At 38.6% G+C, this 22220-nt stretch overlaps 1 protein-coding gene across 6 annotated transcripts in view; it reads left to right on the top strand.

Moving 5' to 3' along the window:
* The first annotated feature begins 12118 nt into the window (after positions 1-12118).
* Positions 12119-22220, top strand: part of sox6 (SRY-box transcription factor 6) — a 154114-nt gene continuing 144012 nt past the window's right edge. For all 6 annotated transcript variants that reach the window (XM_083697319.1, XM_083697318.1, XM_083697321.1 and 3 more), the window contains exons 1-2: positions 12119-12347; positions 15119-15229. The gene's annotated coding sequence lies outside the window, so the exon portion shown is untranslated. The remainder of the gene's footprint in view (positions 12348-15118; positions 15230-22220) is intronic.

Below are 22220 nucleotides of genomic sequence, written 5' to 3'. Positions count from 1 at the left end.
TCAGAGCAAACAAAGTAAGGACTAACAGCATGTTTAAGGCACTAATGTACTTTCTGGGCTTTGCTAATTCTTCCTAACATTAAGCTCTCTGTGCTTCACACCCCACACTGCATGTCTGCTGCTTTGTTGTGATTCCAAAGGAGGCACTCACCTCACATAGGGGGGGGGGGGGGGGGGGGGGAGAGAGGGGAGCGGGACCCCCTCTCCTCTCATTATCATCATCTTAAATACCAGCAGGCAGCCTGCTCATCCCACTGTGCTAATTGTCTGCAAATCATTTTTTTTTTAACTTTGCCAACATGTGTTTTGGGGGGGGGGGCAGGCAGGCAGTGGAGGAGGTTGTGGTGTTGTGGTGTTGGGAGAAACAAATGCTAGTACTTGTGCATTGTTTGTAATTAACAAAAGAGGAAGACACCAGCACCTTGACAGTGTAGCAGTCTTCACAGCTGCATTCCACAACACCAATTAGCCCACCATCTGTATTGCCTGGGAACACAATTCACTAAAACACAGAGAGGAGACACAAATCAACACTGCTGTTTTTAGTTTGGAATCTTACATAATAACCGCCAGTGCAAATCTACACCATTATTTTTGCTGTGCTCCGTGCGTCCAGCTAGTTTTGGGCCCTTTTTAATCTCTGGTTCCCCCTCTACCTCACTCATGCACCATCCGTTGGGTGTTAGATTGTCCCTGACTAACCCTAGCCCCCCCTCCCTTGTCCATTGTGCTAGCCTCATTTCCTGTCGGTTGAGTGTTCCAGTGAATGTGTGTCTGCATGCATGTCTTTGTGTCTGTTCAGTGTCATTGCCTCTCTGTTGGTGATAAACCCTCTGCTCCCGACCACGTCCTCTCTTCCCTGTCCAGCTCCTCGTCCATGTGTGTGTGCAGCTTATGGGGTTGTGACAAGTGTGATCAGGAGATGATTCAGTATGGTCAGAGATTGGTTCAGTGTGCACAGCAATTAAAACATACAATCTACTTGTACACATATACAGTGTTCTATATTTCACTGGAAATGTAACTCTTCTAAAGTAACTATGATTGTTTCTATAAGATCATTTACAAGTGTTATATACTGTAGGCTTACAAGGCAATGGTTACACTGTCAGTTAGCCAGTAGTCGGCACTCAAAAGAGCAAGGTGCATCCACTGAATCAGTCTCACAGTTATTGCATGTTGTTGTGTGAGTTTGTTGTTTTCATCGCTTTGGATTTCATACTGTTGCTTTGATTTTGTCATGATGAAAACTAGAACAGTTTGAGTCTGAGTCTGAAAGTGAGCTGAGGTCTTTAACACAACGTTCTTCCATTATGTGACATGCTGTGCAGAAAGACAGAGAGCGGAGAATGTTTACCAGTTCCCCATGTAGTAAGGTACAAACCATTCATTCCATAGACCTCTTTTTATGGTGGCTTGGCTTTTTGGGGTGTATCTGGCTTTCAAAAGGTGGATTTGTCGTGGTTTCCTATGAGACAAGTATTACTTCTTAAAGATGTGTTTTACTGTGTGATGCAGTTCCTGTATGTTGTATTATACTGTATGGTCCTTGGACTGGGATCTGTTTGTGATAATAGCCTTTATCCTTAACTAGGGCTAGGAGTTTCACCTGACCAGGAAAAATATTGTGCCTAGTTTTTCCTGATTAAGTCACGTGGTCAGGAAAAACTCTGGGCTTTACGCATAGCATATACTTAGATTGGAATTCAATAGACTCATGCTATTAGCAGGATTAGGTGTCAGGCGTAATATCTTGCTCATGTGCATATGTATGCATTTATGTATCAATTGTATTGAAAAAGACAACACCATGGTAATAAAACCATGTGATTGAATTCCAGCCAAAAAAAAATCTTAATTTCATCTCAACCTTCCATCCAACTTGAAAAACTCGCATTCCTCCTTCATTAACTTTTTTGTATTTTGTCGATTCTCCCCCTCAGCCAAAGCTGTTCCTGGACACTGAGGTGCTATTCCATGATGACGACACACACAACCTGGATTCTTGAAGAGAGAAGGACTTTGTTTGATTCTGACAGTTACACTGTTATACAGTAGAGGAACGTTAGCAAACATCTAACCTGCACTCAGTGGCACACGCAGGATTGACTCAGTAATGAATTCACAGTAACTCAAACAAAGTAACTATTTTCTTAGGAAAATGGAGGTCTTTGCCGTGGAAGCTGCTGTGCATATTAACTTTGGAAGTCTCTAACAAATGTTGATCCCATAATAGAAAATGTTTTATATTGCACTTTTAACATAATACTGTACCATAGTGAAGAATTTAAACACATATTTTGTGGAAAATGATATGCTTTGACTTGCAGTGTGATCTGAATTTTGGTGGGAACTTGTATTTTTTCAAAAAAAGAAAGAAATGTGAAAGTATTCACCAACTGAAAGGCTGAAATGAACATGATAAGGTACTGAAAATGTATCATGTTGATTGTATTTTTGTCAAAACTCAGATGATATTCTTACACCAAATCACTTGAAGTATAATGTCTGTGTCTACCTAGCACTGCCAGTCTCTTATCAGCTTGCCAAATGGATTTTATTTTTGCTTACAACATTGGGAAGAAAATAACCTTTAACATAATATTTTCTGGATGGCGTGGGCTGGTTGCACAATGAGAATTTTTAAAAATGTAAATATTAAAGATATTAACATGACATTGGCCTCATCCAATATTTTGTCATAGAATGTATGATGCATACAGTAACTGCAAACAACTGATACTAAATCTAAATGATATTCAAAGAATATGAACCTGTCTCATCAAGACAAAAATACTGTTGAAACATTTTAAAAACATTTCGGTACATTTACAATAGTTACAAGAGGAGGTGACTGTATGTGCTTTCCATAGATATACAGTCATAGATATACAGTCATAGATATACAGTCATAGATATACAGTCGTAGATATACAGTCATAGATATACAGTCGTAGATATACAATTCTAGTCTTAAAACATTTAAGGCGGCACAACTGAGATATTTAGACCAAAGCTGTCTCATACTGAGTTTAACAGTACATTTCGTAACAAATTGTTGATAAATCACTTAAAGCATCAGTTTGATGATTTTAAAATTCAGTGGATAACAGTTGAATATTATGCATGGTTGACTGTGTGTTGGAGAGAGATAAGATAACTTAAATGGTCTTTCTCTTTTTGCCAATGTGTATGGTACTGTAACCTTTTCTTCATGCTAACCATGTACAAAAGAAAAGTACAAAATGTGCACTCATCACTGCTCCATGGATTCCCTTTGAACATTCCTATTGATTGCTTTGACCTCTTAAATTTCATTCTATTATTTGAAAAGGGAATCAAACTTTAGTAGGTTCAAACCAAAAGAGGTGAACTTTCAATACAAAAAAGCTTCTTGAAATGTTTCTTTAGTTCAAAGCTTCTCCATCTAAAAGGGCATTTTTAATTCCGTGTCTCTACATTTTCAACTGAGACGATGGGTAGTAATAACATTGGTGTATCTGAAGCATAGAATTCATATCTTTAAATCATGGATTTTATTCCTTTGTAATGGTAAAACAAACCTCTGAGGCATATATGGTATTGAACTTCTGAATCAGCTGGTTGTAAATTTTGTAACAAAGTGATACTCATTTTTTGCTGCTTAATGTTGTATAGGTTATTTCGATACAATGCCAGCTATACTGTGGAGAAGGCTGTTCTGTAGCTCCCTCCCCTGTGAGATCTTTATCTTTAATTGGAGAGTAATTACTTGCCCTCGTCAGTAGCGTGGTGTGCTTTGAAAACACCTGTGAGAGGGGATGCACCTCCCTGAGCTCCACAGTGGGAGCTGCCACATCCCCTCTCCCTCCATCCCATCTCCAGGACTGAGAGAAGGGGGGAGGGCCCTAGAGTGCCTGCTAGCCCTGGTGGGTATAAGGCCCATCACATCCGCTATTCTGCTTATTTTGCAATAAAATTGGCAGTTTTTTCCCTCCTCCTGCAGAAATTCACCCAAGCCCCTCCACCGAGGATTGTGGCATTTCCATTTATTGACGTTTGGCTGCTGGTTTATAAACATTTGTTATTCCATGCTCCGGACTTCAAAGGGAATGAAAGAGGGCCTATTATGCTAATGATGTCCTGTTCTGTTAAACGTAATCAAGGCCTCACACATGAATCCTTTACTAAATGTTCCTCTTTGGCTCCAGGAAGCCTTCTCAGATGAACACCAACAAAAAAAACAATTCACCACTTTCCCAGTAGATGTCATAGATGCTGTACTTTGGGGAGAAAATACCTTTTGTCTTGATGTGACATATATATTATATTTGCGGATTTATTAGACTTCAAATGAATAATTAAAAGCTGAAAGGACAGTTAAGTGCGTCTGCAATGATATAAAGATTCTGTTAGTGGGACTCAGATCTGTAATCCAACTTGAATATTCAGGTAGTTCATATACATTTTGTAAAACCTAAATAACTTCAGTTTCATGGTATGATCACAAACCTTTGCTAAAGGTTAGGCGATATAAGGCAGTAAACCGAGTGGTTTGACTCACCTATCCATTGTGGTCCAAATGTCAAACCAAAGTTAATCTCCTTCTCCATCTTCTTTATAAATCTCCTCCTCAGAGTCAACTCTCAGTTCATATACTTGTGGGGGGAAATATCAAACTCTTATTCCCCAGGACTCTTATTTTTCTGCATAACAGATGATTTTGTAACTTGTCATGAATGGCTCATGACCAGGCTATTACAGTGAAAGCAGCCAGTATCTCCTCTGTCTTACACACTATAGGGATCCTGATTGTACATTTGCTGAACCTAGGGATCCAATACAAAAGATACTTTGATTCTAAAATGGTATTTTATGCTCTTTTATCATCTCAGGTTCAATATACTTGCTTTAATAAGGGATGGGATGGTGTTTAATTATTGAACAGTTAAGAATCGCTGAATATTCTCTCCAACATGCCTACATGCTATGATATGAAAGAACAGATGGAAAACAATAAGTCCTTAGAAATAGTCAAGCATTTTATTTTCTTATTTGTTCTCAACTGGGAAAGATGACAACTCTAAAATATGTTCTTTTAAACAATAAGCTTTTCCTTTATGAGTTGTTATAACATGCAGTAGACATTCTTGTCACCAAAACATTTAGTTTATTACAATAAAGCCTCATTTAAGGTGCAAATACTGTATTCATATTAGATGGGGGGGAGTAAACACAGTTGTTCTGCACATACGTAAATGATTGAGTGTGAATGTTCAAACAAATTGCTGCGGTAAACGAAACAATGAATTACTCCCAGGTTCCTTAAACGGTAGCCATTTAGAATACCTACAGTGAATCGGGCCTTTTGTGTTCATAGAATGAAGCACATGCCCTTGGGCCTCTCCTTTGATCCACCAGTTTTTCTAATTTTGGAAGCCTCTTAGCAGCACTTTTCACATCAAATTAAGGCGAAACAGGCGGAAAAGAAAGAAAAGGAAGCACCACGCTTGTATTGGTTATTGCAGTACATTAACATTTGATGTAGTTTTATTGAGGCTCACCTTTACTCTTGCATTTTGGGTGCATGTGTGCCAGCTTAAGGCACTGAGATAACTGAGATAGATGCTGCCCTAAGAAAGTATCTACGAAATTGAGAGCAAGTCGGCCTAATATTAATTGTTATGCCAATTATATAATTCATGTAAACTACACTAATGATTTTCAACCAGGGGTACAGGGACCCCCAGAGAGCCTCAGAGACTTGTCAGTGAGGGCTAAAAAAACAAGAAAGAGAAGTAAGACTAAATAATATAATTTGAGCACAAACCACAGGTGAGTTCATGACTGGAGAACCTTCTTCTGAAGACTGAGAGGAAACTCAAAACAAGTTTTGTTTTCTATAGACATAAGCATTCAAAAAAGGGTTTATGAATGTATTTGACAGTTTGAGCCAACTGCATTTTGAGTGCCCCTGCACCAAATTTTCATACACACGAAAAAATAAACATGGAATATTGGATAGCATGACTATCTTAGCTTTTGTGTATGTTCATGTGTTAGACAAAAACAGAAACAATGACAATGTCAATTATGATGATATAGCCTAATTAACCTTTTTGTTTGCAGAGAGTAATTCATTGACAAATGCATGTCCGTAAGTAGTTCAATACAGATATTTGACGTCCCAATCATTATATAATTAGACATAGCGTGTAGCTCTCCTTATTTAAACATGATTAATCAGTCGTTCTCTGTTAACTTAAAAGGAAATATTAGATCCTTACTAAACTTTGATGAAATGTAGAGTTACAAGAGATTTGGGTCAGCTAATGAGAACAGACTGTCCCACTTTACAGGTCCAATTGGGATAAAGATGATTTGCATGTATGCAAATTAAGCTTGAGTTAATTACATAACTTGTCATTCATTAATAATTAAGTGTGGTGGTTTCGTGGATGTTGGGTCTTTATGGTTGGCTCATGCTCAAATTGAGGAGCTGTGTTGAGAATGTGTCAGTGTGTGAGAGCAAGAGCTTCCACCCTCCCTCAATAAGACTGTTTCAGGCTGGTCATCATACAAGATGATCTTAAAGTTGATTGATTGATTTTTCCACCTAAAAGGTGCATCCACACCTTGTACATTGTTATTGTACTTAATAAGATCAGCATCATAAGTCAAATGCGTATAGTCACAAAGATGTAAAATTACTTTAATCAATCAGTAGGTTTGTGGCACTTCAATATATACTTTTGTGTTTACTGTATACAGTCAATACACCTGAGCGCTAACTTTGTTTAAAGTATTATCATGAATTCATTAGTTAGGTAATATCATAAACTATTTAGACTATGGAAAGAAACTGGCCCTAGAAGTACATAAATGAAGTATTGTGGACAACCAAATTATGCAGAAAGGTGTTTACCCAAATAAATCATTATGGGTAAATAACCGTAGTCTACACATACTGTACGAGGTGGGTGAATTGAGTCCTTTTTAAGGCCCTCATGTTTCCTACAATTATTAACATTTATTTTGTTGCAGCAACCTCAGATCAATTTATCCATCTTTTGAAAAGGATGATTTATGATTGGGAATTGGATTCATACAAGGATGTATTTGACAAACTGTAGAAAGATGTGTTTTAATAACGCTACTGAGGACTAATTTTGCTAAGTGATCACATGGGAGCTATATCATACCCCTCAAGACAAGATGTTTTGATTCTCAACTATAAAAGATTACATGTTTCAGTGAGTACAGCTAGTGGTCAGGATGCAATATATTACATGCAGTACCTCAATCGTACAGTAACCAATTTACCATCTACTTTTATCGTATAGTAACCCATTTACAAGTAATGTTTGGCACGCTTTGAACTAAGTGTGCACAGTCATGTTTCCCATTGTTAACTTCAACCTGTTGGGTATGCTGTAGGGAGCAGCAGACAGTAAAGGAATAGCCAACTTCATGACAGGTCATATGTTTTGTGTAAATGACAAACCTAAATGATCACGTTCAAGACCTCAACTTCACAAGGCCCTATAGTTGGTAAAAAACATTATTTCATTTCAAAGATCAAATATGCTGCACACATGTCCCTCCCATGCAGCTATTATCTATAATTAACATCAGTATAAAGTCCTACCATCAACACAAAATGTCATAATGAATTGGTTTTCCAACCACCAACAGTTCAAGGGTCCCGTCTTCTGTTTCCTGCCACATAATAAGTTGCAGTTTGTTATTTTCCTTCTTTATTGGTCCTCTGCAATGTTTCAAAGTCGTCCTCCAGACCATGCCTTTCAGCTGTCATTTCTATTGAGGGACATTATTTTGGGAACAAGTAATTCAAGCAGTATTCATTATTCAAATTCCTACTGTTTGGGCAGGTATCGTTCAATCATTTGACTAATTACTCACTGCCAGGAGAAATGCCATTTTATTTCAAATATTGCATTTTCAGCATTCATCTCCATCGACTAAATCAATTATATCACCTGATATCATCCCAGGATAACCCTTGTTTTAGGGGGCTCAGTAATGATTTATGATAGAAAGATAAATACTATCATTGTGAACATGAAACAGATGTATAATATGCAACGTGTTGTTTAATGGCTCCAGTGTGATCACAACAAATCACAGGGCTGCCTCCTCATCTCTGCTGACAGAATAGTGTTCTCTAATTAACCATGCAGAACAGGAGAAGAACACATGTTAATTTAATGTAACAAAAATGTTGATTTTCATGCACTCTCCTTCTCAAATATTAATAGGCTAGACTTGCATTTCAAGATGCATCAAAGCATCTCAGGATATGCAAATGTGATGTATGCTGCTGCCTTATCCCCAACAAGTTGGATTGACTCGCGCAGCTTCATGCAGGCAGCTGCCTGTTTAGAGGCACGCCAGGACCAAGACCCTAGTTGGATATATAATGTTAACATTTGACAGTGAGAGAGTATGCCATTTTCAGTGATCCCAATTAGCATAATGCTACCACATTCAGTTGACCATAATCATTCATGTTTAAAAAGGTTATCTTATCAATGAAAAATGCAGTCTAGTTTTCTAGATCTGCATTTAGGCTAAAGGGAGTTGCATCTTAGCAGAATACAATTATCTTATCAGGCCATATCACAGAAAGTGTACTGATTTTTTTATCAAATAAATCCACACTCATTGGGACAAGACGACTGCATCTGAATAATCGGAAATGCAATTTATTAATTTGCAATCAGAATGGCACTATTCTAATATTAAGCATATTTCACTGATTCTGAAACAATCTACTAATAAACATTTCAGAACTGTATCAATCTTTCCCCCTGCAAGGTCCCCACTATCAAGCAAGGGTATGAGGTCCGTGAGAGGAATTTCTCAAAGTCACCGAAGGGTGGCGTATGAGGCACGTCTGACAAAATACTCACTCCTCTACTCTGATGGTGCAGGTATTAGGGGTAGGTTACCTTTCCACTGTTAACAGAAATACGTGACTATCCTATGAGCAAAATAGGTTGATGAGTAGTTACTGTATGTTAAAACAAATAATTAAAACATATGTCATTAAACAACAAACATTAGCTATCATACCATAAAAGCCCAGGCTAGTCTTTAGGCTATTTTAAAACAAATATGACTCTTCCAGAATAGTTACACAAGTAAGAAAATGGTCAATCGTCTACAACATAATACAGCTCAAATCCAAACGAATCAAAGGAACAAAGTTCAATATCGATGCGTAGCCTACCTTACAGGGAAATCCCAAATATGCAACATCCCTGATTGTAAATTGTAGGAATCTCTTCCCTGCCGCGTCATTGAGGAGCAGTTGGGGTTTTGGTATGTTGGTATGTCTCAGTTACATCCAGAGAAGATTTTTTTATCGATGTTCTTACAAGACCACTTCAAATTGGAGTTTTCTCCCATCATTACCTGGAGCTATTCTTTCTTTGTTTAGTTTTTTTCTTTCTTTTCTCTTTTCTTTCTTTCTGTCTTTTTTTTTCTTACTTTCGGCTCTACAAATTGTCTGAATGTAATAGCACCCGAATATTTTCGCCATGTGTTCTATATGGGCGAACTTGATAATTCACCTTAATTGTCCCTTAGCGAAGGTTAACTTAAACGTTTGCTTTTTTTTTGTTGTGAGGAAAAGTTTTAAGCACATTATGTAAACTGCTTTGGAGGCAATGTCTCCTGTTGAATAATGCATCTACTCTTTGGTGCAGATAGAACCTGGGGATGAAGATGTGGCGTGAGGATATGATTTCCTCTTGAACAAAGAAAAAATATGAAAAGACAGACAAGAGCCAGAGCAGATGCGATGAGATGTTGTGGAGGGGTATTCTGGCACGCATCTCTCTCTCTCTCTCTCTCTCTCTCTCTCTCTCTCTCTCTCTCTCTCTCTCTCTCTCCTCCTCCTCCTCCCCCTTCTCTTTAGCCCTATGTGACTCTTCAGTTAACAAACAGCATTTTCTACTGCTTCTTTCCCTGTCATTGTAAGTAGCCTACAATATTGTATTATTTACATGTTGAATGAATTAATCTATTGTCTTGCTTTATTTCTGTCAATAATGGGATGGTGAAAACGAGCGTTATATGGTCGTTCTCTGTGATGTATCCATATGCTTTAGGCTATATCACAAAATGTTTTAGTTATAGGAATGTGAACTTTTTTCCATATCATTTTTGGGGTATTCTCATATGAATTTTCTCTTGTTGTTGAAAGTGTAAACATATCTTTGCGATTTCAACCAAAATCAATGGACTAATGCCTTAGAGTTTTGTCAACGGTCGAAGTCAAGGCTATAGAGCGGCAGACAGCGCGAAACTAAAGTGTCTTTTAACTGCGCTGCAACCTGTGGTTGGTTACCTGTAGCATATCGCCCCGCGGTGGACCGTTAGTTTGCTCTATGGTGTCTTTGTAGACGAAGAATGTTGCACTGATCATTCGTCAAGACAGCTGCACAATTCAATTATTATTTATTCTAATTACTTGATATTAACATTTTCCTCGCCTTAGATCTATTGTGATGCACCAATTTTTCTTCTTCTCTTTGTTATAGTAGGTATAATTCTTTAGACTCTTGAGAAGTTATTTTAAAATTTCAACTGAATTAAAGAAGATAAAAGTCAGAAATATTGCACGCGCAAGTGGGTTGGATAGACTAGATTCGCTTGGGCACCAAACACATTATTTTCATATTGAAAAAATGTATTTTAAATGTTTCAAGCAATAACAGTCACTGTATTGTTATTCAAATAGCTTGATGAAATACTATTCTAAAACATGGTGAACTGTTGGTTGTTTCAATTCTACAGAACGTATTTAGGTTAATTGTTGACAATATTTATCCAAACAAAACATGGAAGTTTATAAGCTGTTACACATATAATTTCATCAAAATATAGGCTAATATTGGCCTCTCATTTTAGGAGAAAATGTTTGAGATGAAAATCAATAAATAAAGTAGGCTAAACCTTTTACGGGAATTCTATGACTGAAGGGAGAATATCACGATGACTAATCAATCAATAAATTGCCTTCTCAATATCATTAAAGGTCATAAACTAGCTAATATTAGTTCATTAATAGAGTTTGATGGCCTGCAGTGATGGTGACCTACACTATTTTCAAACTAATGAGGGAGAGAACTTCAAATACGCACCTTTACATTTGAAATGAACTGAAATATCAATCGATATATAGGCAATTTCAATTGCTTTTTGCTCAAGATATTTCCCACATACAGGAACTTCAAACTGAAACCCCATCTATTGGTAAATAGAAAAAGAAAAAGAGGTAACAGAAAAATAGGATAGCCTTTATGGAAGCTATGCCACAAAACACCTCCCCTGTTTCATCTATCAAATTGTCGTTGTACTAAACATGGCCTTAGCTACGACTTACAGTAAATCATTTTATCCCCAAGCCTTATCGTTTCTGTCAGTATTTATGGGATTTCTTAACACAAGCAAAGACTCATCGCCGAACCCATTGGTCCCCCACAGTTGATCCGTTGTAAACGGCTGTTAGAGTACAGTCATATAATACGTTCTTATAAACAGCCTAATTCTCTCTTCCTTTGCTTTCTACTGTTCTTCACATGATAGCCTTTACCGACTACACCTGAATTTGACCTGCTGATCTGTGACGTTGTCTATGAGGTTATACTGTAGGCTACATTTATGGTATGTTAATTTGAGTGATTGGGAGTAAGGCAACTCCGAAACAATAATGCTTTATACAATATAGTACTATATTTGCTAAACATAATGGTGTCAACTCTTATCAGAGCCACACAATGGAACTTGTGCTCCTATTGAGTTTTCGTATGTGTATGTGTTCACTCTCTTCTGCGCGTCTCTCTCTCTCTCTCTCTCTCTCTCTCTCTCTCTCTCTCTCTCTCTCTCCTTCTCTCTCTCACTCCCCCCCACCCCCCCCTCTCTCTCTCGCATCTCTTGTCTGGGAGGGGGAGTCCTGCCTCTTTGCCTTCCTCAGATCAATGCCCTGGCCACTCACTTTCTGATGTTGCACGACGGGAAATGCTTTGAATACTTGCGACATGGCCGCTCGCATTGATTGCCAAGATTGACAGCTCTAACCATCGTCTTCTCTTGTCTTCGAGAAAGAGAGAGAGAGGAAGATAAAGAGGATAGATAACAACAAAAGCTCTTTTCAGTTTGACAGTTAAACTTCATAGAAAGAACGGGATCACCTCATATGGCCCGTGGAAACAACAGTATACTTTAGTTCTCTTTCCTTTGCGCTACAGATAGTGATCATTATTTTTTCAACGTAATAGCCAACGCACCGGGATACCGTGAGGACCTGCATCTCTCTTTGCTCGACTGACCTCATCAAGGTAAAACGTGTTTAGTTTGAACCTGTTGTTTCGTATTTATTATATTACTGCGTTATTTAGCCTATGTTTTGGTTGATTCGCAAGAACAGAGTTCGCCCTATTCGATGTCAATAGGCGTGTTAAAACTGTTTTCGCTGGTCCATGCTTTATATGCTGAGGTTTTAATCTGTTTAGGATGTTTTGTTGGTAGAGCTTTTATAAGGAGAATATGATGATATTGTTATTTACTGCGTCTCACAACAGCCGTGGTAGTCTATACGCAACACGAAAGCGGAGCGCTCGAAGAGGACAAGCCCGTTCCTTTGGAAGCCTTAGGTTAGCTGACGGTGAATCCGTCTTTTATGTAGCCAACTGACGATAATACTCATATAGCCTAACTTAACCAAAGTTCCATTCATGTGGACATGGTGATATTATATGTGTTGAAATGAACTGTTATTCTCCATGTGCATGGGTGGTTACTTAAACAGAACCGACAGACCCAGGGAGGCAATAAAACAATATGTACGACGCTCAACTCCTCTGTATTTCAGAGGTGTTTATAATCAACAAAGTAATGTTGTGACACTCCACATTAAATTATTATCTTAAAGTTATCTGTGTATTGTTGGTATCCGGATGGTCATAACTTTCTCCTATGGGAGGCAATTTCATTTTTGTCCACAGAGCGGTACTATTCATTGACAATGACGTGCGCATTGCTGTAGGTACCCTTCCTTTCTCCCGGATGTTTCTGGATGCGAGGTTTATAAGTTTCTTTGAGCTTGTGCATATCCTTCATTTTTTTTTGTATTCGCCCAAACTCTAATTGACCCCATATAGGCGTCACTCGATCAGAATTGTAGTTGTGATTTAAAGTTGAAAAGTTAGACAAGAAGACGTATTGTTCTATGTAGTAAAAGCTTGGGAATTCGCTCTGCCTTAACTTTCGCTGGAGGTCAGGCAAATTGACCTTAAAAGAATGCATAAGCCATAAATTAAATTCAACAACTCATCGAAAGGCTGGTCCATTTAGAGACAATATACCTGGACAACAGCCAGACTTCATTTGCGAGCGTCGCGGCTCTTGGACTGTTTTGGGGGCAAAAGTAAGTATTTTTGCGGAATGTGTTAGAACGGTAATTGGGTGTAATTATTTTATCACTTGTGTAGTTTTGTCTGAGGACAGGTGTGAATGTGATGACATAGACACGGCAGATAATTGTTAACAGCGTGATAAATATTTTCATAAAAAATGAAATTCCATTTGTTTAAAAACTAAAATAAATATGTTCTCATATTTCATTTATTTGTTTTGTTAAAAACAATAACTTTCTGTTACGTCTTGTATCCTAAAACCAGATAGTCACTCAATATTTGGAATTTATATCACATTTGGCCTGCTGAAGATGCTTGAGAGATTGAGAGAAACACGATTGGAGTGTAGTGGGGTATTGGGAGGACAAATGCATGGAGCGCAGTTCGAGTGAACTTGTCTGTTGTGCGATGATAGCCCATCATTTCATGGGTGTTTCCCCAAAATTAGACACACTCGCAGTCTCAGATAAAGTGTTTTTTTTTTTTTAAATGCTGCAAGAGTAGTGATAACATTGTAATAAGAAACCTAGAATCCAGTAAAATTCAGGAATTTATACTGTTGAAACGATGAGTATTCTTGCAGAGGATCACTCCTTTATAACATAAACCTAATGCGGGGAATATTCCAAAGCTTCCTTTCTTCTCATAACCTTTGAAACAAATACAATAGGCTTGCTGTGCCCACCCAGTAGATGGAATCTGAAACCTTAATTAAAGACAGCTTAACTTTTCTCGTATTTTCCTTCGAAATAGTGTCCAGCCTGTAAGAATAACCCGGTGTCTAGTAATACATTCTTGTCTTAAGTGAGAGAGGCTGCGTGAAAAACAATCCGCCAGCTCGCTCCTCTGTCGGGGTGAAGTTGATCTCGTAATGGTATTTTGTTTTGAACAGTTGCTGTTAGCTGTGAGTGAGTGCAAGTTCCCTCATAAGGTAAGGTGGCACCGGAGCCCAATGGAAGTCTAAATGGCACATTTATAATTAGACTGCCAATTCAGCACATTGTCCTGATTGCTATACAGGGACACTCGGCACTGTCTGGCCGCTCAATAGGAGAGACTTTTTTCTTAGGCGGCCAGTTGAACACAGCCTGTACCAAATGAGTGAGGGGAAAGGGAATTTGTTGATGGGTCAATGCACGATTGTTTCAATTCGGTTTTTGAATGAGAAATAACATGAATCCGTGACTGTTAGGTCCTTGTGTGTGTCCCTTTATATGTATGAAAGTGAGAGAGTACGTAAAAGGAAGAGAGAACTAAAGAGAAAAACTAAATCTGTTTCGTTGTACACCCTGACAATATTAAAAAACAAACTTAAGAATCGATCCACAATTTCTTTTAACAATGATTAACCTTATTACACTATAATATGATCCTATAACATGACATTGAGTAGAAGTAATTGATCTGTAGAATTTGTAATGCTTTTATCACCCATCAATGTGACCTCTTGGTGTTGCGCATTGATTACCATTCACAAAATAATAATTGGAATCAAAGGTTGGATGTTATTCAAACTTTATCTTACATATTTCTGATGTTTCTCTGCATATCATGACGAGTTCACTTTCATTTTTGTGATGATCCATTTCGTTACATATTTTGCAAAATATTGTCGATACATTTTGTTTCAGATTTCTGGATTGAATATCAATTGTTTATAGCCTTTCTTATATTTCTCCTTATCTGTTTTTCAGGACTATCTGCACGTGGATTTCGGAGGAACTTGTGGTTTTGAGAGAGTGAAATACATTTCCGAACTTGGATCCGGGCATAAAGATATCGACTCGCTGACGCATATGGTGCCAGTAAGTTCAGAGATTTAGGACTGCTTTTTGGCATACCGAAACCGCATGCTCCCAGTCTGCGCTCTTTCACGGTGGTTCACTTGTTTAAAAAGATCCCGCAGTCAATCTTACATCAATGAGTCGCATGTTGCGAGACGAACTTTGTTTTTTTGGAGAATCATCATCCTTTCATGAACTGCGAATAATGAACAAAAAATTATGCGTAAAACAATAACAATAGCCTATTTATTTTTATTCCATGTATTTTATTGTGGTAATATGTCTGTTACCTACAGTTTAGAAGAAGCATACATTTTATCAATTGATTGGATTTCCCGTAAGTTCTAATAACTGAGATGATAAATGTATTGAACAAAAAAACATTGTCACATTTGACAATACAATCCTGTGAATTGATAACAAACTTGTCAAGTAGAATAATCATTATATTTTTTTTAAATGTAGGCTACTAGTTGTGGAAAAATGATTTGCTCTTCTTGTGTGAGCACAAAGCATAGCCTAATGTAATGGTACATTTAATTTTCATCAGCAGTGCAGTGAGACTATTGAAACACTGTGGTTTAAGATTTCAGCAAGACAACAAGATTAGGGGAGGTGTTTTATTCCATGCCGGAATATTGTTAGTTCAAAGAGTGTGTTTTCATATTTTGTCAGTTATTTTGCACTTTGAATATAATGCAAACCAATTAGGTGTATCAGGCTGGGGAAGCCGGGTGGCTCCTACAGTATATCTGTTTTAAGCTAATTGAATGTTGATGTCTTCTCCTGGGACCATGGTGTCTGTCTGGCATCAGTAGAGTGCACTATCAATATAGAATTGAGGCATTAAATTAACTTTGAATAATTCCCTCTCAATTATATGTGTGCCTACCCACATGCTATTGTCTCTTAGCGGCCTCTTACCTTCTATTCAATTATTTCTCTCATCTCACCATCACCATTATTTGTCTCCATCACCTTTTTATTTCAGCTAATGTCAATTAAGTGTTTGCTTGTTTGTGTGTGTGTGTGTGTGTGTGTGTGTGTGTGTGTGTGTGTGTGTGTGTGTGTGTGTGTGCGCGTGTGTGCGTGTGTGTGTGTGTATACAATACTGTATGTATGTATGAATGTGCGCTTGCATTTACATGCAATGCATATGCACTGTATATGCCTTTTTTTAATAATATGTACCGTATGTATAGTATATGCATGCGCGTATCTATGATTACATATTTGTGATGCGTTGTTAGCAAAATTGTGCCTGTTACTCTTAATGTTGGCTCTTATGTCAGTGCGACACCATATGGTCAGAATGAAGGATAATAAGGACACAGTGGACAGGTACAGTATAGAATGTTTACGCTTTAGTAGTCATTTGAAATATTGATTGGCATTGAAACAGTGAAAATAGCCTGTCTGATATCCATGTATTACTGCCCTGTTGGTGGATCCTGTGTAAACTCTTCAGCTGGTTTGCATTACTGCTTGCGCTCTAAACAGAGTTGTGCATCCTAAAAACCACCAGATGAAGGAAATGGAATTGTTGGTTTAATTTTATGGCCTTGCTCTTCCAGTAACTGGTTTATCCGTAGCTAATTCCCTTGCCAAAATGAATTCCTTGCCATCAAAATTATATTATGACCCACAGATTATAAGTGGTTACATTGCTTTTTAAGCATGAGAAGGAAATACATACCAAGATCAATAAAAACATGTACATAGATGCAATGATTTGCTTTTATTCATCCTACATCCTACTACAATTTTATGAATTTGATACGTTGAGTTGAGTATTGAAGTTGTGCCAATTGTGTTTAAGATGTTTGGTAAATGTTTTGCAAAAACAAAGAGGATATTGATATATACATTGGGTAAGGGACAGTGTTGCCTTAGCTTGTCTTCAACTCAACAATATCACTTTGTATGAGTATGCTAGCATATGCTTGTGTGTGGTTCTACATAGTTACACCCCAGTTACTGAGCAGTGTATTTCCTTTTCTTAGTCCAGTGGGATCACTGGATCACAGGATTTTGAATCCATCATCAGTGCGATATAGTAGTAATCCCACAGTAAAGATGTTGATGTGATTATAAAGAACAAGATAGACTCTTCTGTTCAGTGCCACAATGCTCCTTGGATGCAAGGCAGGGAAAGAACACTCATTAGGAGGTGGTGGAGTTGTGCTCAGGTACTCCATGTGTGAGGGTGAATGAAGTGGCAGTGCTAGTATGCCAAGCCAAGGCCTGATGATAAACAACAAGATGAGAGGAGGTAAACAACAGCAGGGCTGGTAAAGGTAAGGAGGGTGGCAGCAGAAGGGGGAGGATTGCGGAAGATAATAAATGTGGCGGCACATGTTGTGACATCTGTCTTTATAAGTGTTAGCTAATTTGCGTCGGAATATTTCAACAATGATCAAAACCGACAGCAACATGTTTATTAAGGGAGTCTTTCTTTTGTAGTCCTCTGAAATTGTTCACCTTTTTCAACATGCAATATTGAAACCGAAAAGCTTTTTCACTTTTAAATCTGTAATCATGTTTTACCCCTGGATAAAGGGTACAGTAATTAAGACATGCTCTTTATCTCTTCAACATGAATGCATAATGATTTGCATTCTTATTACTTAGACAGTAAATGGACTTTTGATAATTGCTATGTAAAGGTAACATTTCAAGGGCCTTTACGCAAAGCTGTGGGCCCCTTCTGGCATCAGGTGAACATAACTGAGCAACCTTTTCCATTTCTACTGATACAGTGTGTGGATACAGTGTGGCTCTCTGTGTCTGAATGAAGTGGTTTTGTTCTGCATCTCAGTCAAAGCTATTGTCACCATTCATGGGTGAGACTATCTTGAAATATTGATGAAATCAGTGGACATCCATGTGGGCATCCAGAGGATAGCTGTCGTCCGGTGCAAGCACAGACTCAAATTAATATTTCTCAATTCACTTTAGAACAACTTTAAGATAGGTAAATACACAACTGAATTGACACATGTTCTTGGTTAGATGTTAGGTCTTAAAGGGGCAATCTGGGATTTAAACAACAATAAAGCGGTCCCCCTACCACTTTTTTGGTAAACAGCTGAGGGATGGGGCTCTGGATGCAATAACTGACCATCCCTAAGAACAACATGTTTTGAAGCTATGCAGTGTTTGTTTACAAGCTTCTATTTTGGGTTCTGATGGGGTAAGACTGTTGAACTTATCTCATGAGGCATTTATATACTTCAAGAATCAATGGCTACTGTATATATAATTAATTTCAAGTCAAAACATTTACAGTATGTATCAATCCCAGATTGCCCCTTTAAGTAATTCCTTCTAGAGTGTAATGGACAATTAGCCAGTCTATACTTATATATGGTTTAAACACTCTCAAATTGTAGTTTTGACTTAGTATCAATGATCCTGAATCTAGTGTATATCAGAACTAATTTGTTGTAGTCCAAGCTCAAATTTTCAAACAAGCTCTTAGCTGCAGTCCAAGCTCAAATGTACAGGATTTTGGCTTTCATTGTTTCTCAGATGTAGCCTTGGATCCAGATGTCTTGTCAAAGATTAGAAAATAGGTTAGTACCTCCTTTTCTTTATACTGAGAAACCATGGGCACCTGCGCCCCATGACATCATAAAGACAGACTGAGGCAGAGAGTTTCCTGTACAAGAACAACCAGGCCTACAGTATCTTACTCAGTCTATGTCTGAGTGATGGAACATACTGTGCTAGTGTTGATATTGAGTATACAATCTACACCAGTATAGCAAAAATAATTGCAGATCAAACTAAAGCAAAATACACTTTGAATAATTGGTTTGCCTCACATGAACAATAATAATTGCATAACTAACTAAAGTACCCCAATTTGATCTGTTTCATTCACTCACCCACTGAATGTGTTTTTCACGTTTTGACTGCAAAATAATTGGACATTTTATTTTAATCCATTGCATAGTTGTGAATAATTAAGTTAGACTTCAAAATGCAACAGTGCCGTCTATGGTAAATAGCTTCTGTTGAATTCTCTCTCTCTCTCTTTTTTTTTAAAATCACACATTAATATGTAGAATTAATTGGAGGGGCCTTGGTGGCTGTGTGTTTGTGACACAGGGCTGTTTCTGTAGGGGACGGTAATCAGCATCACTATCAGGTGGAGGAATTAGTCCAGCTCATTGTTTTTTATGAATCAGATGAAGATTTGCACAGTGCATGTGTGAAGATGGTGCCTCTATTTCCATATCAAAGAGGCCCACAGTGCGGCCTGGCATTAATTAAAATGCAGTGGTTTTGGGAGCCCTTACACACACACACACACACACACACACACACACACACACACACACACACACACACACACACACACACACACACACATTTAGCAGAGTACGCTGAAGCCGAGTATTGTCGGGTTCCCGGGCTGTGTGCAGGCGTTTGGCTCCTGCATGCTTCTCTCAATACACTTAAAATGTTGTACAAATGTTTATGCCAGTCCACGCTCCACGAGAGTTTTGTCTTCAGGCCAAAGCCATTTCAAGAAAAAGTTAGTTTTCTTTTCCTAACCTCTCCTTGTGGTTGCCTGTTTAGCCTCAGAATAGACTTTAGTGTGCTTTTTATTGTCATTCAAACCAGTGACAGTGATTCTCTAACACTGTATAATATATGTTCCATATTACTTATGCACTGAATTCATTGACTGTCCTTATTCATAACCTTTATTGTGAAAAGGCATGACATGCTTCCCATGCTCTCATTCATTTGCATGATTTCTTCATAAGTGACCTTGTTGCAGAATTATCAGAAGGGGGCTAGGGTCAACAGTTCCTTATTGGATTGTTCGACAGCCTCATTGTTGTCTCTCTCCTTCCTGAATTGGAGGAGCTGTGAAGATCTGAGGTTGGGTCTTGTGAGAGAACGAGGGAGAAGAGATTACCACGACGTGGGCCTCTGCGCCACTCACACACAAAGGCGTCAGAACAACCCTCTCCTTGTGATCCCCCCATTGTGTTTGGATCAGGCCCTTCCCCTTGGGCTGGCTGCTGCCAAGGACGTAGCACAAAAGGACACTATAGAAATATCAAACTGGAAACCAACATGGCCAGTTCTCAGAGTTAGAGGGAACCAGTGTTTGAAGTGATGGGAAGAACACAGACTCGTAGGGAAACAACTTCCATGCTGCACGTCTTTGTTCATTATCGATGTCAGAGGAGATCGTTACATGGATGTGTCCGTACGATCAAGAAATAACTGAATTATTTGATGCATAAACTGAAATTAGGGCCTACTATTTAACAATTAGAGCATATAAGGTAACCATGCATTATGAGGAACCAAACCTGTCATATTTAATCTTTGATAATTCAGTCTGCTCTTGTGTATTCTACAGTGTAACAGGGCTTTGCACGGTGCTCTTCCGCAGGTCCCCGTTCGCTGCAAATGCACAGAGATTAGACATTAGCCAGTTGGTAGAGGCTGACAGCTTGCCTGGTATCTGCCAGCTCAATCTGACATGAGATGTAAAATATGCTCCATGGTTGTGACTAAGGGGGCCAATCTGTGCTCTCCCTTCTCTCCGCTCCACAGTGAAGGATGCTGGGAGCAGTGCTGTTGACATATGACTCTTAGCAGCACATATACTGTACAGTACAGTACAGTACTGTTTGTGTGTGAGTGTGTGTGTGTGTGTGTGTGTATGTGTGTATGTGTGTATGTGTGTATTTAGGGTCCTCGCTCGTCCGTCTTCTGCATCGTTACATTGCAAAACTGTCACCGTGTGATAGATCACAAACTTTATAGTGCACAGATGTGACATGGGGTCACTAATTGATCCGACTTGATTTGGCACCATGATTTACAAGACTACACCAGAGCTTTGGCTTCATCTCACAGTCTGACGGAGACAGAGTATCAGTTCGTAGCATCTTGCTTATCAAACTGTTAATATAGAATTACGTAAAGCCATTGAGGGGAAAAAAGTTCCAAAGTGTTAAACATCAGGTATGTTTTGTATTGGGCTTTTCCTTTTTTCATGGTTTTTCAAATGCACTGAAGATCAAAAACAAAGTGTAATGAGTATCGGTGAATCTCTCAGGTCAGGATGGCTTGAATTTGGGATTATCTTGCCTCAGTTATCTGCACAGTCTCTCTGTTTCTCAGAGCGGACCTGACATAAATACTTCTGTCTCTCTCCCTGTGCTGCTCTAGCTCACCTACTGTACTGTATCACTGAACCTCCATCTAGTGTCTACATTTAGAAAGTCTAGCACGGATCAATTGCTTACATACGGAACAGCCAGTGTGATATACAAACGGCCCAGGAAATTATATGGAAAAGCAGGGATGTGCCGAGCCAAAGTCAGATTCCCAACAGTTTTTGTGTGGAAATTGGGAATGCATAATGCCAGAAATAAATTCAAGTGACAAAAGAAGGAGGGTGGGAGGAGAGATGGAATGAGTTTTGTGGCTGAAGTTCTGATGAAGTTAACCAACATGTCTCTTCTGCGCCAAACCCAGGTCTTTTGTTTCCTCCTTCCATGATTATTTACACCGACTTGGATTTTTTACAGGGCTTTGCCCTCGATGTGCGTCATGAGAAAATGGCTTCAGCAGACCCAACCACAAGCTCTCTCTCTGAGAAAATGAGAATGTATTTCTTGCATCATACATGCAATTTACTCATCTCTGTACTGAGAGAGAGAGAGAGAGAGAGAGAGAGAGAGAGAGACCCTCATGTTTGAGAGACTGAGACTGAGAGCAGCTTGTCTGAGAGCATTCCTTATAGTGAGGGCTGCAGATAATGATGTTAATGTTCCTCTCTAAGGCAATGTACTGTATGTCGCCGCGGCAGGGCTCTCTGATAATGTGTGAGTGGACTGAACTGAGAGCTTCCTGCCACTGCAGCTGATTGAGCATGAGTTGTAAGAAACACAATGGTCAAGCCCTCTCCAACAGTGTTCACTTCACTGCTGTCTATTTGGCTACTTCAGGGAATACTGAACATTTTAAGATGGGT

The sequence above is a fragment of the Argentina silus genome (genome assembly GCF_951799395.1).
Source record: "Argentina silus genome assembly, chromosome: 2".
Classification (NCBI taxonomy): Eukaryota; Metazoa; Chordata; class Actinopteri; order Argentiniformes; family Argentinidae; genus Argentina; species Argentina silus.
Note: the sequence above shows the minus strand (reverse complement) of the source record. Positions and strands in the feature narration are given on the sequence as shown.